The following is a 17,465-nucleotide window of genomic DNA, read 5'->3' as shown; positions in this document are numbered from 1 at the left end:
AGAAAGCTGATCAACACAAAAAAAAATTTATATAAGACTTCAAGATAGATTTTTATTCAGAGCATATTCTCCAACTAGACAATCCTGTTTCCTTACTGAATGCGACAGATTGAAAGGGTCTTCTTTGGTGGGGAAATTTTAGAAGTAGTCCAAAGTACCCCTGAAAATTCAAGAAATATTATGGGACATTTTTGAGGCCTGGAAGTACGGTTTAGAAATCTATGGACAATAACATTTTTATAATAAAATTGCAATGTTCTGTGGGATTAGTTACAATAATTAAATTATTAAATGTAGTCATCATGTTGTATATTAGGTTTCAAGATTTATTCATCCTACATAAATTTAAGTTTATTTTTAAGCAGAAACTATAAGGCAAATAAATAGCTAGCAGCAGCTTACTACGTCAGCATTGCCACACAAGTAGATGTCATTCCAGTTGGATTTGGGGGATTGTTATAAAAACCAAGGTAATTCCATGACAGACAATGGTCAGACTGTACTTTGCCATACTTTTTTCCTGGGACACACAAAGATTTGGAGTACTTCAAATTCTCACTTGCCCTCTCCTTCCTTCTCAAACATGTACCATCTGAGAAACTGATAAGGCAAATCAATCTTGCTAAGCTGTGGGAAAATGGTATTCAATCAAGCATTTTTTGTGTTTGATGAATTATATTCAGTCATAGCTTATGAATTACTCTTATTTCTACTAATAAGAAGTGATGACCAGTCAATGTAATAGTAAAGCAATATTATCAATTATTTAAATTATTACCACACTTGGCCACTATACTTGCCATTTTACTTTGAGTTCAAAATACACCAATATGCTAAGGATAGGCTAAACTGATATAAATTCCAAGTAATACTTTTAAGAAAAATTTAAAAATATAGTTGCTCAAGTTAAAATACCACTATAGTAAAATGTCAATTAACTAGAATCCCTGAAAGTCATGAAGTTTGAATAATTTATTTTTAAAATAGTGAACTGAGAGTGATGACAAAATTTCTATGGAAATATTCTTCAAAATATATAGTTTCTTGTCTTCCACCAATAATTAGTATGTGATGTAATGTTTATAAAATAAATTGATTGCTAACCTCAATGAATGAGGTAATGCTGCTAAAATAATCATATAATATATTCTTGAAATAATAGAGATATCCAACCATTTTGGACCATCTCTTCACATACTGCCATCTATTAGGATAATGTTTAAACTGACTATATAAAGTTGTTCGAGAAAACATGTTAAACTGAATGAATTACAAGAGACCCAGTAACTACTGAAAACTCATATATAAAATAATACATATAATAAAAATGGATAATGTAATTTCTTTAAAGATGGACACTATACATTTTAATAATATAAAAAGTGGTTTCTTGCTTAAGCCAATTGTATGCAATGAATAAAACTGAAAACTTCTATAAGCACATTAATATACCAATGCTATAAATTCCATGAGATTCGTGAAGAGATGACTTTCACTTTTTTGTTTTATAGCCCTCTATTGTTGGCATTGAATCTGTTCTTTAGTTCTGTATGTTTCTGGTAAAACTCAGAACACCCAGGCATAGTAATTGAACTTGTAAGCTTTTTTGATTCAAAGTACTGTATAAATGTTTCCCATCAACTTGGGAAATTTTGTTTGGTGAGACAGTTATGGCAAAGTTTCTCCTTCACCAGAAACTATAAAATACAGTATTTCAAATTAGCAAGGAAATATACTTCTTGTTTAAGTAATATTTAAATTCCAAAACTGCAAAATTAATCTACAAAGAGTCAAGACGCATTTGACAAATATAACTCACACATCCAAATAAGTACTATATGCTTCAAAGTAGAAAACTTAGGAAAGCATTTAGGGAACTTTCCTTTTGGAGTTTTTTGTTCATGACTCATCCAGAGATTCTGTCTCATTACTTCAGATTTCTTTTTCAATAATTGAAAATATAACATCCCAGATTGAAAATTTATATTATTCACTAAGCCTGACTAAGAATAAATTTTACTTTCCAAAATCAAATTTCCCCTCAAATGATGAGGATTTGTCACCACTGAAAGCTTTTTAAATAATCCCACAGGCCCTTAAAACAATTGTGAAAGACTTCAAAAACTTTTTGACAAATTGAACTTTATTGCAATAAGTATAGATAACTTCCAACGGTAACTTATTTGAATTCTGTTCAAATATTTATCAGGCATCTCTTCTGTATTAGGTGCTGTACATGAAACAAAACTAAGGTAGGTAAAACATAATTCCTTGGAGGGCAAGACCTATGATCTGAGAGAGAAAAATAAGACAGTACCTGAGTGACTTTAGTACAAAGAAAGCTATGATAAGTGTCTTAAGGAAGGTACAATAAATGAAGTGTTATAGAAAATCAAGATATGGAAAAATTGCATCAACTTGAGTATTGATATCTCAGCCAAATTTTAAACGATGAGAAGAATTTTGATAGGCAGAAATAAAAAAGCACTCTGGGGAAAAAGAGTAGTATGAGTCCAGCGGAGTAAAAGGATAAGGTATCTTTGGGAATTCTCAGTTCAACTAGAACTAGAAAGGGAGTTGGGGGTCACTTTGTTAAGGCCATGAATACCAAGTACATTTATATATAACTAAAGGCTCAGTGCAAGGATTAGTGCATTGGTCTGAGGCGTGGCTCATCCCGGTCAGCTGAGTGGCTGTGAACCCACCTTCTGAGTGGCTGCTGAATGAGGAAATTAGGCTGAGCTGATATTTTGGGGTAATGTCTTGGGTAAAGGCATGTTCTGTGTCCTGGAGGAACCTGGCTGAAAGCTTTGCACCCCAAAGCCACTCAGTGAATGTCCTTGATGTGTGACAGGTTGGTGACACCATCAGGGATGTTCAGGGCAGCCATACACCAGGATCCTCAGCTATCAGGACAGCCTCCCCGGGGGGCCCACAGTCACATCCCTTCTTGCCATCTGCCTATTCCAGCTCCCTGTGCTCTTTCTAGAACACACCTTAAAAGGCCTGCATCAGCTGATGGGGTCAGGCCAGAGTCTGGATTATCTCAAGTATTTATAGGTGCAGAGACTGGGCCTCATCCTGGGCTTACTAGTGGCTGCTCCAACTGTGGAAGCAGCCGCTCATCCTAGTCAGCCAAGCAGTGCTCCCACTGTGGGAGCGCACTGACCACCAGGGATCAGCTCCTGCATTGAACGTCTGCTCCCTGGTGGTCAGTGCACTTCATAGCGACTGGTCGACTGGTTGTTCTGGTCATTTCGCTGTTCGGTCGCTGGGCTTTTATATATATAGATTATGTAGAATACAGGGAGCCATTGAAGGTTTTTAATCAAATGGGTTGTATGATCAGAATTGTATTTTTATACACTTGGATGATTAATTTGACTAAATGTGTATATTGAATTGAATTAGTCTAGAAACTTTAATAATATTTTAGTCAAGAGGTAGGTAATCCAAGTTTGGAACTAAATTAGGGGAGGTAGAAAATGAGAGGAGAAATATAAAACATATTTCTAAGGAAAAATCTGAGATAGAAGAAAACTAGACAGTCTGGTGATTACTGGAGTAGTCTTTTTATGGACATCATAAAACTGAATGTAAATGCAAGGAAGTGCCTAATGGAGATCTGCTACTCTTGGCTAAGAGTAGATACACTTATTTGAATATAAACTGGAATCACATTATGTGGATAGTTAAGATTTGTGAATCCAATTATTATATGTTTATCTTTCTCATGAAAAATTATACTTAAAATAGATACCATAGATGCCATAGATTAAAATATTAATTATATATTATATATACACATTACTGTATATGGTTACATATTCATAGGAAGGCATCTATATAGTTACTTTGATAAATGATATAAAAATTTTAAAGGAATTTTACTATGTTTATTTTTATACAAACTTATTAAGGGCAAGATATCATGTTTAAAACAATTTAGTCTAACTATTTTTATATAGTTAGAGTAAATATACACAAAAATGTATTTGTTTGATTTCAAAAATTTTTGTTATAAAGACAATTCTACAAATATGTTGGATATTCTATTTAAAGCAATTAAGACCAGTTTATGGGTTAGTAAAGTTCTTACGTGAAATAAATTTTATGTGAGTCAGGAAAACAAAATATATTATTATGTCATTAAATGAAATTTGATTTACTGAAACAATCAGACAATAACTATGTCTTTCAGCAAAATTCAGCAGTAAGAGATTCATAAATCAATGTTTTAGCTTTCCGTCAGTTGTTTTGTTATCAGTTGACCATTAAAACCTATCAATCATTCTGTTTTAATAAGCAGTGTTTCCTAGATGTTTTCAATTATGAGGTATAGTGCACAAAGGGCATGGCTGGGCATGTGGTAGGCAATCAATAACTATATAGGCTGATTGATTGGTTGAATTCACTTGAGCCTTCATTATTCACTAGCTTCACTTGTTGAAATTTAACAAAAGGCCAAGAGTGGAAATATACAAGGCACTTTTACATGGAGTAGGTAGTGGGAGGAGGGGTTGAAAACAATGTGTTTAGGAGCAAAGGAGAAAAGATGTAGTGCCTTATTTTAAAATATCCACCACCCCTCTTCTCTCTACCAACTCTGGAAAAGCTTTTAGAAGTAAATAAGCCTTACAAATGGTAATTTCACTCTACAACTTTTGGCCAAGCATCTAACACTTTTTCTAAGCACATGAAGTTTTCTTCTAGTAAGTAATATGAAACTAGTGTTTAGAAAATTTTACTAGCCATAAAAGTTCTTATAGTTGACAACCAAAACGCTAATTGAGATTCTTTTCCTACATGATTTTAGTAATTATACTTTATCAAACCACAAAAGATTCAGATCAGAAAACCTGGAATTCTAAGATGTTTCAAAAAACATCTTAGATAAAAAGTACTCAGACATAACATAACAAACCTGATTTCAAGATGCTACTTTTAAAATTGCTAGCTGTTTTTAAAAAGTACAAAGATATAAGTAAAACAATATAAATTAATATGTGAAATGATTACCTTCTAATCCAAAGGTCCTAGGGAGTATATAAATACAAATCTTTATCTCCTAAAATTATACTTTCTAGCATTGTAAAATATTATCTTAATTCTACTCATGTAAAAATGACATTTGAAGATATATACAAACTATTTAGCAACTTTAGAAAATAAATTGTTGAGTGTTAGGTTTAAGTCCTAAATATACAATTGAAATGAAATGTCTTATTACATGTGTATTCAGAGTTCAGCTCCTTAAATAGCAAAATATTTATTGCTCGTATCAAGCTACAGCCCTTTCTGGGCTGGGCTTGTATTCTTAACATAAAGCATGGTTCCATGTCTTCTCTTTGCACATGTCTCCTTATTGTACAAAAGAGGCATTTAAATGAAATCAAACAGAAAATAAGGTAGTAATAGAGAAAATTAGGTACAAAAACATAAGGCATACAATAACAAATGTAATAGCAATAGTAAGTCTTTTGTTATCAGTTATTATTTTAAGTGTAATTGGATTGAATTCCCAAATTAAAGACAGATTAAAATAATGAATTAAAAAACAGGATTTAACTATAGTGTATTTATAACAGACCCACTTTAGATCTAAAGACCTCTATCTTATACCATATATAAAATTAGCTCGGGTGAAACAAAAGCCTAAACATAAAGGTTAAAACTATAAAATTATTAGAAAAAGACAGAAAAATAGTTTCATTCAACTTGCCAATAATTTCTAAAATATGACACCATGGAATACTACTTGGCCATAAAAAGAAGAAATTCTTACCATTTGCAACAATATGGATGGACCTTGAGAGCATTATGCTAAGTGAAATAAGCCAGTCAGAGTAAGACAAGTACCTTATTATTCACTCATATGTGGAATCTAATGAACAAAATAAACTGATGAACAAAATACAGACACATAGACTCATAGATAGAGTTCAGGCTGACTAGTTTTCTGGGGGTTGGCTGGGTCAGGGGTGGAGGGATTGAGCAAATAAAAAAAAAAGAAAATATCTCATGGACAGGGACTACAGTTTGGCGACTGCTGAGGGAGGAGGATGGGGGTGGGTGGGAGGAGAGTAAAGGGTGGATAAATGGTGATGGACTGAGAGTTGATTTGGGGTGGTGAACACACAATACAGTGTACAGATGATGTGCTGTAGAAGTGTATACCTGAAACCTATATAATTTGTTAACCAGTGTCACCCCAATAAATTCCATAAAAAGGAAAATAAAATAAAGCACCAAAAGCATAGACAACAAAGGGAAAATTGATAAAATACATCAAAGTTTAAAACTTTTGTGCATCAAAAAACACAATCAATGGAACAAAAAAGCAACCCATGGAATGGCAGAATATATTTGTAAATTGTATATCTGATAAGGGGATAATATCCATAATTTATAAAGAACCCTTGTAATTCAACAACAACAAACAGGCAATCTGGTTTAAAAAATGGCAAAGATCAAATTAAAGGCATAAATGTGTAGAGAGAGAATATAGAGAATGGAAGAAACTCAATAGAAAAATCAATGAAAACAAATATTTCTTTTTTTAAAGAGCAACAAAATTTAGAAAACTTTAAGTAGATATACTGTAGTGTATTGAATGGTGACATCATCCCAGATTATTCAGATGGGACTCAAATCCAATGGCTAATATCCTTACAAAAGAGAGAAGAGGTAAAAGGAGAAAGTCATGTGAAGAACAACTAACATCTATTCAAGAACACGACACTACTGGGAGAATACTTGAACGCAAAGGTGAGGCTAAAGTACCCCCTGTAGGTGAGGGCATTTGCTAGGGTGTGGGGGCAGCTGGGGAGAGGTCAATGGGGGGTAAAAGGAGACTTAGTAATACTTTAAACAATAAATAATTAAAAAAATAAAGTACCCTCTGTACCTCAGAGACCAAAACAGACTGCATTAGAAAGGTAATAACTGTAGCTACACATTGACCACACTACTTCTTCTCCAGGATAGAACAGCACCATAGAAGAAATCTCTACTGACCCTGTTTTCTCCAATAAAAAAAGACAAATTGGAGGGGGTAAATCAGCCTCCCTCAACACCGTGGGATGCTGTGTGGGAGCCCTTACTTTGATCTTTCATCATAGGGACTTCAGGGGAATCTGTGGGTCTGGCCACTGGGAATCTGATTGTGATGGAGAAAGGAGTAGCGGTTTTCATCAACTAGCACATGGATCTTGGCAGATTGAGTTCATACATTCAGTGTCTCAATAATAATCTCATCCAGCAGCTTTGCTCATCTCTAGAACCAATTTGGATACACTCAGACCAGGGAACTCAACATGGTGAAGATCTGTTTGACTCAGATCCACAAAAGAAGAATTTTCTTACCCTAGAGCCGGGTTTTTCCATGCCAGACTAGGTGCTCAGTCACAGCTACACTCAATGTAGAAAGTGATTTCTAGTCCCACCTGACCAGAAAGGCGGTGACTATCCGGGAAGCTGAGTGAGTGGTGCTCAAGCCTATAGGCGGATGAGTAGATCAGATCATCCCCAGAACAAAGCCAGTACCAGGTACGGAGGCTTCCAGGGCCATAACAAAGCAGAATGACTAATTCATAGATAATCCTGAGGTTGGTTCCCAGGACCTGTTTGAGAAATTGAGAGTCCCAGTCATTTAGTAAGTTCGATCAGAGAATCCAGGCACCCCCAGAATCCAGATTAAGGTCTCACTTGGGTTAGAAACCAAGCCAGCAGTCTTATCCAAATGTTCCTCCATCTCCATCCTCATAGCTGGAAGGGTAGGTAGACTTTCTCCTAAATAGAACACAAAAGCAGGTTCCACCTGCACGAAGACATCATCAGAAGACACAACCAGAAACACAAACTGGGTTAACTGGTGAAGAACTGTCTGCCAAAGTGAACCTATAAAGTCTGTGAGAGGAGCCCATTATTCATAAGTACATATACCAACATAAGGAATCAAGAATAATGGGGAATCAGGTAAATATGACATCACGAAAAGAAACAAATAAAGCTCCAATAATTTTTCCTAAAAATGGATATCTATGAACTGACAAAAAAAATTCAGAATAATAATCTAAAGGAAGTTTTGTGAATATTAAGAAAACACAGACAGAAAACTAAACAAAATTAAGAAAACAATGCATGAACAAAGGGAAGATTGACAAGGAAATAGCAACTATCAAAGCCCCCAGAAATCCTAGGGTTGAAAAATACAATAAATTGAAGAATTCAATAAAGTTTCAAAAGTAGGCTTGACCATTTTTAATTTATTGTTATGTATTTGATTTATTTATTTTTTATTATTTTAGTCTCTGTTGTTTCATTCAGACATAGAGTTCAGAGACATGATGGCAAAGATGCCCAACAGCATGAGAAAAGACATACTAACTATGCAGTATGACACAATACTAATAAAGTACATAGTGGAAGAAACACACAGCAGATTAGGGAGAACCAAGGATCCAATCAGTGATTTAGAAGGCAGGGTAGAAAAATCATGGAGTCAGCGAACCAAAAAGAAAAAAAAAAAACAATTAAAAAATAGGAAGACAGTTTACGGGAGCTGTGGGACAACATATAACATAACAATATTCACCTAATAGGTGTGCCAGAAGGCAAAGAAAGAGAACAAGGGATAGAGAACCTGTTTAAAGAAATAATGGTAGGGGCATGAGTGTGTGTGGGGGGGTATTGTAGTAAAATATAGAAATGTTTAAAAATGCTTTTAAAATGCCTGAAAAACATTAAGAAGGTTTTATAATGTTTAAATTAACTTTCCTTGAAACTTAAAGTGTGATATTAAGAACACATTCCTCACTGCCCTGAAGCGTGTGTCCCTCATAGATAAGGATTTGAACTTCAGTAAATAACTCAGAGTGACTTGTCAGGATTACCATTTGAGTGAGTGATGTACTCTCCCTAGATAACCACATGTAGCCCCTCGCCCTGTTTGAGATAAACATGTGTGCATCGACATAATTCATTGATAGCCAACTGGACTGCTGCAAATGGGGTGCAGGATTTAAAAATGGGGGTACTGACCATCCCAGTGCTTGCCTGTTGAGACAGCCACAAAGGCACATCCTCTTGTTAGTCTGGCAAGCGACGCCACTCCACGCTCCTCTCTCTGCAAGACGGCAGAAGAACGGCTAGTAACTCCTGATTAAGATGCAACTGAGCTCTCAGGTGAGGAACGCTGGCCCCCTGTATCCAGACCAGACCGGCCCAGCTGCCAAACACCAGAGGACAGCACCAGTGGGATCCCCAATAAGCCTGTACCCGCAACACCAGGAATTGTGTGAGTAATACAGTGCTGTGTGATTTGCAACTGCATATGTTTCATGTGGTGTAATTCCTCGGGCAGTTAATTGAATTATTTTGCATACACTTAAAATTTAAATTAAAGCTTCTGGTCTCTTTTTGGTCCTAAACCTTCCCTTTAGCCCTGCTTTCATAGAGTAGCCTCTTTGCTAGCAACTACTTGGATGTCTCACACCTGCATGGTTAAAGTTTATCTCAGGGACGCCTTAGATAAATACCCCAGCTCCTTTCCCAGGATCTACTTGGGACAGGGGGGTAATGGAGGGTTAAGGGCACATATGTAATAGCTTAATCAATAAAGATAGAGAGAAAAAAGAAAAGAAATAATGGCAGAAAACTTCCCCAACCAGGTGAAGAAAAAAGTCACACAAGTTCAGGAGGCACAGAGAGTCCCAAGCAAGAAAAAACCAAACAGGCACATGCCCAAACACATAATAATTAAAATGCCAAAATTTTAAGACAAAGAGAGAATCTTGAAGGCAAAAAGAAAAAAGCAATTTGTTACTTACAAAGGACCTCCCATAAGGCTTTTGGCTGATTTCTCATCAGAAACTCTACAGGCCAGAAGGAAATGGCATGAAGAATTCAAGGTAATGAAAACCAGGATCTGAAACCAATATTACTATATACAGCTAGGCTATCATTCAAAATGATGTTGAAATAAAGAGCTTATCAGGCAAAAAAAGTCTAAAGGTGTTTATCACCAAACCAGCACTGCAAGAAATGTTAAAGGGACTACTGTAATGGGAAGAAATGGATAGAGAGAGAAACATAAGCATAAAGAATTAAAATGGCAATAAATAAGTACCTATTAATAATAACCTTAAGCCCTGGTTGGTTTGGCTTACTGAATGGAGCATTGGGCTGAGGACTGAAGGGTCCCAGGTTCAATTCCGGTCAAGGGCATGTGCCTTGGTTGCGGGCACATCCTCATTGGGGAGTGTGCAGGAGGCAACTGAATTGATGTTTCTCTCTCATCTATGTTTCTAACTCTCTATCCCTCTCCCTTTCTCTATGTAAAAAATAAAATAATAAAATATATTTTAAAAAATAATAACCTTAAATGCAAATGGATCAAATGCTACAATAAAAAAATATAGTGTAGCTGAATGGATACAAAAACATAACCCAATTATATGCAGTTTACAAGAGACCAACCTCAGAACAAAATATTCACACAGGTTGAGAGTAAAGGATTAGAAAACGTTTCCATGCAAACTAAAAGGAAAAGAAAAACCTGGGGTAGCAACACACACATATCTGAGAAAATATACTTCAAAATGAAGGCCATCATAGGAGACAGTAAAGGTCCCTACACAATATTAAAGGAATCAACCTCACAAAAAGATATAACCCTGATAAACATATATGGACTCAAAATAGGATCTCCAAAATATATAAAGAAAACCTCTAGAGAACTGTAAGAGAAAGATCAACAGCAGTACAGTCATTATGGATTACTTTAATACTCTGCTGACTTCACTGGATGGATCTTCAAACAAAAAAATTAACAAAGAAACAGAGACTCTAAATGACACACTGGATCAGGTGGACTTAATTTACATTTATAGAACATTTCATCCCAAAGGTGCAGAATATACATTCTTCTCAAGTGGACATGGCTCATTACCAAAGATAGACCACATGTTAGGACTCAAAGTAAATCTCTACAAGTTCAAGAATGTTGAAATCACATCAAGCATCTTCTAAGATCACAATGGCATAAAATTAGAAATAAATTACAATAAAAAGATGAAAAAAACATTTAAACACATGGAGACTAATATCATTGCTAAGTAATGAATGTACTACCAAGAAGACCAAGAAATAAATAAAGAACTTCCTGTAAACAAATGAAAATGAACACAAAACAACTTAAAACCTATGGGACACAGTGAAAGCAGTCCTGAGAGGGAAGTTCATAGAACTACAGGCCTACCTCAAAAAACAAGAAAAACTAGAGATATCATTGGCAAATATGGTCTCCCATGCGGTGGGTTTTCTTGTTTTGTTTATGGTTTCTTTTGCTGTGCAGAAGATTTTTATTTTGATATATTCTCATTTGTTTATGTTCCCTTTAGTTTCCATTGCCCTAGGAGCTGTGTCAGTGAAGAAATTCCTTCGGCATATATCTGAGATTTTGCTACCCATGGATTCCTCTAATATTTTTATGGTTTCCCATCTTACATTTAAGTCCTTTATCCATTTTGAGTTTATTTTTGTGTATGGTGTAAGTTGCTGGTCTAGTTTCATTTTTTTGCATGTGTCTGACCAAATTTCCCAGCACCATTTATTGAAGAGACTGTCTTGACTCCATTATCTCTGATAAAAGTTTAATCTCCAACATTTACAGGGAACTCATACAACTTAACAAAAGGAAGATAAACAACCCAATAAAAAAATGGGCAATGGACCTAAATAGACACTTTTTGAAAGAAGACATACATAAGGCTGAGAGACATATGAGAACATGGTCAAAGTCACTAATCATCCGAGAGATGCAAATCAAAACAACAATGAGGTACCATCTCACACCTGTCAGAATGGCTATCATCAACAAATCAACAAATGACAAATGCTGGAGAGGATGCGGAGAAAGAGGAACCCTTGTTCACTGCTGGTGGGAATTCAAACTGGTGCAGCCACTGTGGAGAACAGTATGGAGTTTCCTCAAAAAAACTAAAAATGGAACTTCCATTTGACCCAGTGATCCCACTTCTAGGAATATATCCCAAGAAACCAGAAACACCAATCAGAAAGGATATATGCATCCCTATGTTCATAGAAGCATAATATACAATAGCTAAGACTTGGAATCAGCCTAAGTGCTCATCAGCAGATGAATGGATTAAAAACTTTGGCACATCTACCAAATGGAATACTATGCTGCTGTAAAAAAGAAGGAACTCCTACCATTTGCAACAGCATGGATGGAGCTGAATAGCATTATGCTAAGTGAAATAAATCAGTCAGAGAAAGATAAATATCACATGCTCTCACTCATTTGTGGATTATAATGAACAACATAAACCGATGAACAACAACAGATGTAGAGACAAAGAAGCATCGATCAGATGTTCAAAACTCAGAGGGAAGATAGGGGAGGGTGGGGACGAGGTGGAGAGATAAACCGAAGGACTTGTATGCATTCATATAAACATAAGCAATGGATGTGGACAACAGGGGGTGAGGGTGAGGGCAGGATTGGGGGGATAAGGGGACATTGGGGGGATAAGGACACATTTGTAACACCTTAATCAATAAAGGGAATAAAAACAAGAAAAAATAATAATAAGTTATTTAATCTTACAACTTAAAGAATTAGAAAGAGAACAATAAAGAGAGCCCAGAGTAACTAGAAGGAAGAAAATAATAAAGATCAGAGGAGAAATAAATGACATAGAGGCAAAAACAAGCAAATAACACACACACACACACACACACACACACAAATAAATGAAACTAAGAGCTGGTTCTTGGAAAAGATAAACAAGATTGATGAATCTTTACCCAGACTCCTCAAGAAACAAAGAGAGTGGACATAAATAATTAAAATCAGAAACAAAAACAGAGCAATAACAACTGACACCACAAAAATCAAAAGGATTGTAAGAAAATACTATGAACAACTGTTATATGCCAACAAGCTGGACAATGTTGATGAAATGGAAAATTCCTAAAAAAATACAATCTTCCAATATTGAATCAGGAAGAATCAGAAAATCTGAATAGGTTGATAATTCCTGATGAAATAGAAGCAATAATCAAAAACCTCCCAGCAAATTAAAGCCCTGATCCAGACGACTTCACATGGGAATTTTACCAAACCTTCAAAGAACAACTATCACCTATCCTCCTCAAAATATTTCAAAATATCCAAGAGGAAGGAATACTTCCAAGCTCTTTTCTTGAGGCCAACATTATCCTAATTCCAAAATCATATAAAGCCACCACAAAGATAGAGAATTTCAGGCCAGTATCTCTGATGAACATAGAGGCTAAAATCCTCAACTAAGTATTAAGAAATCAGATCTAGCATTATATAAAAGATCATACAACATGACCAAGTAGGATTTATTCCAGGAATGCAAGGCTGGCATAACATTTGCAAATCAATAAATGTGATACATCACATAAACCAATTGAAAGGAAACAATCACACTATCATATCAGTAGATACAGAAAAAGCATTCAACAAAATCCAACACCCATTTTTTATAAAAATTCTCAGCAAAGTGGAAATAGAGGGATTATATCTCAACATAATAAAGTTTATATATGACAAACCTACAGCCAACATCATACACAAGGGGCAAAAATAAAAACCATTTCCCCTAAACACAGGACCAAGACAGGAATGTATACTTTCACCACTATTATTAAACACTGGTGGCCTAGTGCACAAATTCGTGCACATTGAAAGGAAATTAATTGTAAGAAATATTTTAATATCGCTATTCGCCCTTTCTCTATAATAGAAGTGTCAACCAAATTCATGATCAACAATGACAGATCGAAATACATGCGTGTGATTGGCGCCAGCGAGAGCTTTATACGTATCGTGCATGCGCAAGTCAACTTAGCCTTTTATAGATATAGAATAAACTTGTTTAATTAGACTTGCTTTCTGATTTAGCTAAACTTTTTCCAGCCCAGTGAAGCACTCCAACTTCTCTTTCAGGTAATTGTCAGCAACACAGCAGTAAATATCAACATGAAGAAGATTATTATTGTAGATCATTCAGGGAGAACAAAGGATAACATATTTGACTATATATTTGACTAAAGTGTTTGACTATATTCTGCACAATGAGAAAACCTGAAGTCCATTTTCAAGGTCCACCATTTCTTACTTCTCTTCAGTAGGGTCAAGTTTTTAAACTTTCTAAATCTCTGTTTTCTAGCTAATGAAAAGAAAATATGATTCTACCGAGTCTCCTTTCTACCTACTCCAGGACTCTGTGAGGATCAAATGAGATGAGGCATGGGAAAATGTTTCACAGGCATTTGGTTAAAGTGTGAAATGTTTCCACCTGACTATAAGGCAAGTCATGTTCTTGGGCTGAAGAAACTGCAAAGAGGCTAGTCATCACTAGGGAGAGGAAGGCTGGCATTGCTACATGATGTCATTATCCGGACGGACACTTAGCATATTGGCTACATATTTTTTACTGGAAGTCCTAGCCATAAGACTAGGCAAGAAGATCAGGCAAGAAATAAAAGGTATCCAAATTGGAAAGGAGGAATTAAAACTCTCATTATTTGCAAATGACATGATATTGTACATAGAAAACCCTAATGACTCCAACAAAAAGCTACTAGATTTAATAAAGGAATTTGACAATGTAGCAAGATACAAAATTAACACCCAGAAATTGAATGAATTTTATACACCAATAATGTATTGTCAGAAAGAGAAACTAAACAATCCCATTTACCATTGCAACAAAAAAATTAAGATACTTAGGAATAAACTTAACCATGGAGGTAAAAGACCCAGGAAACTACAGGACATTGAAAAAAAAAAGAGATAAAAGAAGATATAAACAAGTGGAAGAATATACTGTGTTCATGGATAAGTAGAATTAACATCATTAAAATGTCCATACAACCCAAAGATTCAATCCAATCCCTATTAAAATACCAACAGCATATTTCACTGATTTAGAACAAATACTCCAATAATTTATATGGAACCAAAAGGACCCCGAATAGCTAAAGCAACTTACACCTTACACATGAATAAATTCAAAATGGATAGAAGAATTAATGTAAGTTGTGAAACCATAAAAATCCTAGAAGAAACCATAGGCAGCAAAATCTTAGACTTCTCTCATAGCAGTATATTTACGAATACATCTTCTAGGGCAGAGGAAACTAGGGAGAAAATAAACCAATGGAACTACATAAAAATAAAAAGCTTCTGCATTGCAAAAGAAACCATCAACAAAACAAAAAGGGAACTCACTGTATGAGATAACATATTTGGCTATGATACATCTAATATACAGTTAATATCCAAAACATATAAGCAACTCATACAACTTGACAAAAGAAAGACAAACAATCCAATTAAAAAACGGGCAAAGGACCTAAATAGACACTTCTCCAAAGCAAACATACAGATGACCAATAGATATATGAAAAAATGCTCAAAGTCACTGATCATCTGAGAGATGCAAATTAAAACGACAATGAGGTATCATCTCATACCTGTCAGGATGGCTACCATTAACAAATCAACAAATGACAAGTGCTGGCACGAATGTGTAGAAATGGGAACCCTAGTACACTGTTGGTGGGAATGCAGACACATGAAGCCATTATGGAAAACAGTAAGAATTTTCCTCAAAAAATAAATATGGCACTGCCATTTTTCCCAGTGATCCCATTCTAGGGATATATCTTAAGAAACCTGAAACACCAATCAGAAAGGATGTATGCTCCCCTATGTTCATAGTGACAAAATTTACAATAGCTAAGATCTGGAAACAGACCATGTGCCCATAAGTAAGTAAGTGGATAAAAAGTTGTGGTACATTTACATCATGCAATACGATGCAGCACTATAAAATCTCAGAAGGAAGTTGTTGGTGGGTGGGTGGGAAGAGATCTCACAAAGAACTTGTATGCATATCTGAATAACCCTTGGACACAGACAATAGGGTGGTGAAGGCCTGGGGTGGGGGATAGGGACACGCTAGAAGGGGTCAATATGTAAGGGGAAATATGTAATACTTTCAACAATAAAACTTTAATTTGAAAAGAGACAATTAGGTATCACCTCAAACCTGTCAGAATGGCTACCATCAACAAATCAATATATGACAAGTGTTGGCAAGGATGTGGAAAAAAGGGAACCGTAGTACACTGCTGGTAGGAATGCAGACTGGTGGAAAACAGTATGGAGTTTCCTAAAAAAATTAAAAATGGAACTCCCATTTTACCCAATGATCTCACTTCTAGGAATATATCGTAAGAATCCTGAAACATCAGTCAGAAAGAATATATGCACCCTTATGTTCATAGCATCACAATTTACAATAGCTAAGATTTGGAAACAACCAAAGTTCCCATCAGGAGATGAATGGATAAAAAAGCTGTGGTACATGTACACTAATGGAATACTACACAGCTGTAAAACAGAAAGAATTCTTACCTTTTACAACACTATGGATGTATTTGGAGAGTATTATGCTAAGCGAAATAAGCCAGTCAGAGAAAGATAAGTATCATAGGAGCTCACTCATTTGTGGAATCTAATGAACAAAATAAACTGATGGATTAAATAGATCCAGAGATTTAGAATTATGGAACAGCCTTAAAAATCTCATAGGAAATGTGGGGGTGGGATTGGGAGGGTAATGATTAACTGGGGTACATATATGCATAATCCATGCATACAGATAATAGAATGGTGAAGGCCTGGGAGAGGCTGGCACAGGGTGGATGGGGTGATGGGGAAAAACACACAAAGGTAACATTTGTAATACTTGCAACAATAAAGATAAATTAAAAAAATAGAAATAAACTTTAAAAATGAACATACTAAAAATGACAAATATACTAATTTGTTTTGTTACACAATATTATCAACATGTAAATTGTAACAGCAATAACCTAAAGTGATATGAGAAGAAATAAAACCTAAAATATAACAATTTTGTTGAAGTTATGTTTTTATCACTTTAAAATATAAGTTTTACATATTTTATGTAATCCACATGGTAACTACAAAGGAAAATCTTTTAGGAATTACAAAATAATAACAGGATGAAGAAGTAACAACATACTGCTTATCAAAAGACATGTAAACAGAAAAAGACAGCTGGATAGAAAAAAAAAAAAGGAACAATGGATATATAAAACAACCAGAAAACAATGAACAAAATGGCAATAGAAATTTAATACTCATCAATAATTACTTTAAATGTAAATGGATTAAATTATCTAATAAAGAGACATATACTGGTTAAATAGATTAAAAACAAACAAACACCACAATATCCAACAATATGTTGCTTACAAAAGAGTAACTTTAGCTTAAAGATACATATAGACTGAGTTTAAAGAATGGAAAAAGACAGTTCAAGAAAATGGTGACCTTTAAAAGCTATACTTACATCAGACAAATAGATATTAAC

At 35.0% G+C, this 17,465-nt stretch overlaps 1 protein-coding gene across 1 annotated transcript in view; it reads right to left on the bottom strand.

Annotated features, from left to right (window-relative positions):
* The window catches only part of HDX (highly divergent homeobox), a 151,321-nt gene that overhangs the window by 71,366 nt on the left and 62,490 nt on the right, over positions 1 to 17,465 (bottom strand). The gene's annotated exons all lie outside the window — the stretch shown is intronic.

Source organism: Myotis nattereri (assembly GCF_964212035.1).
Source record: "Myotis nattereri genome assembly, chromosome: X".
NCBI classification, from domain to species: domain Eukaryota; kingdom Metazoa; phylum Chordata; class Mammalia; order Chiroptera; family Vespertilionidae; genus Myotis; species Myotis nattereri.
Note: the sequence above shows the minus strand (reverse complement) of the source record. Positions and strands in the feature narration are given on the sequence as shown.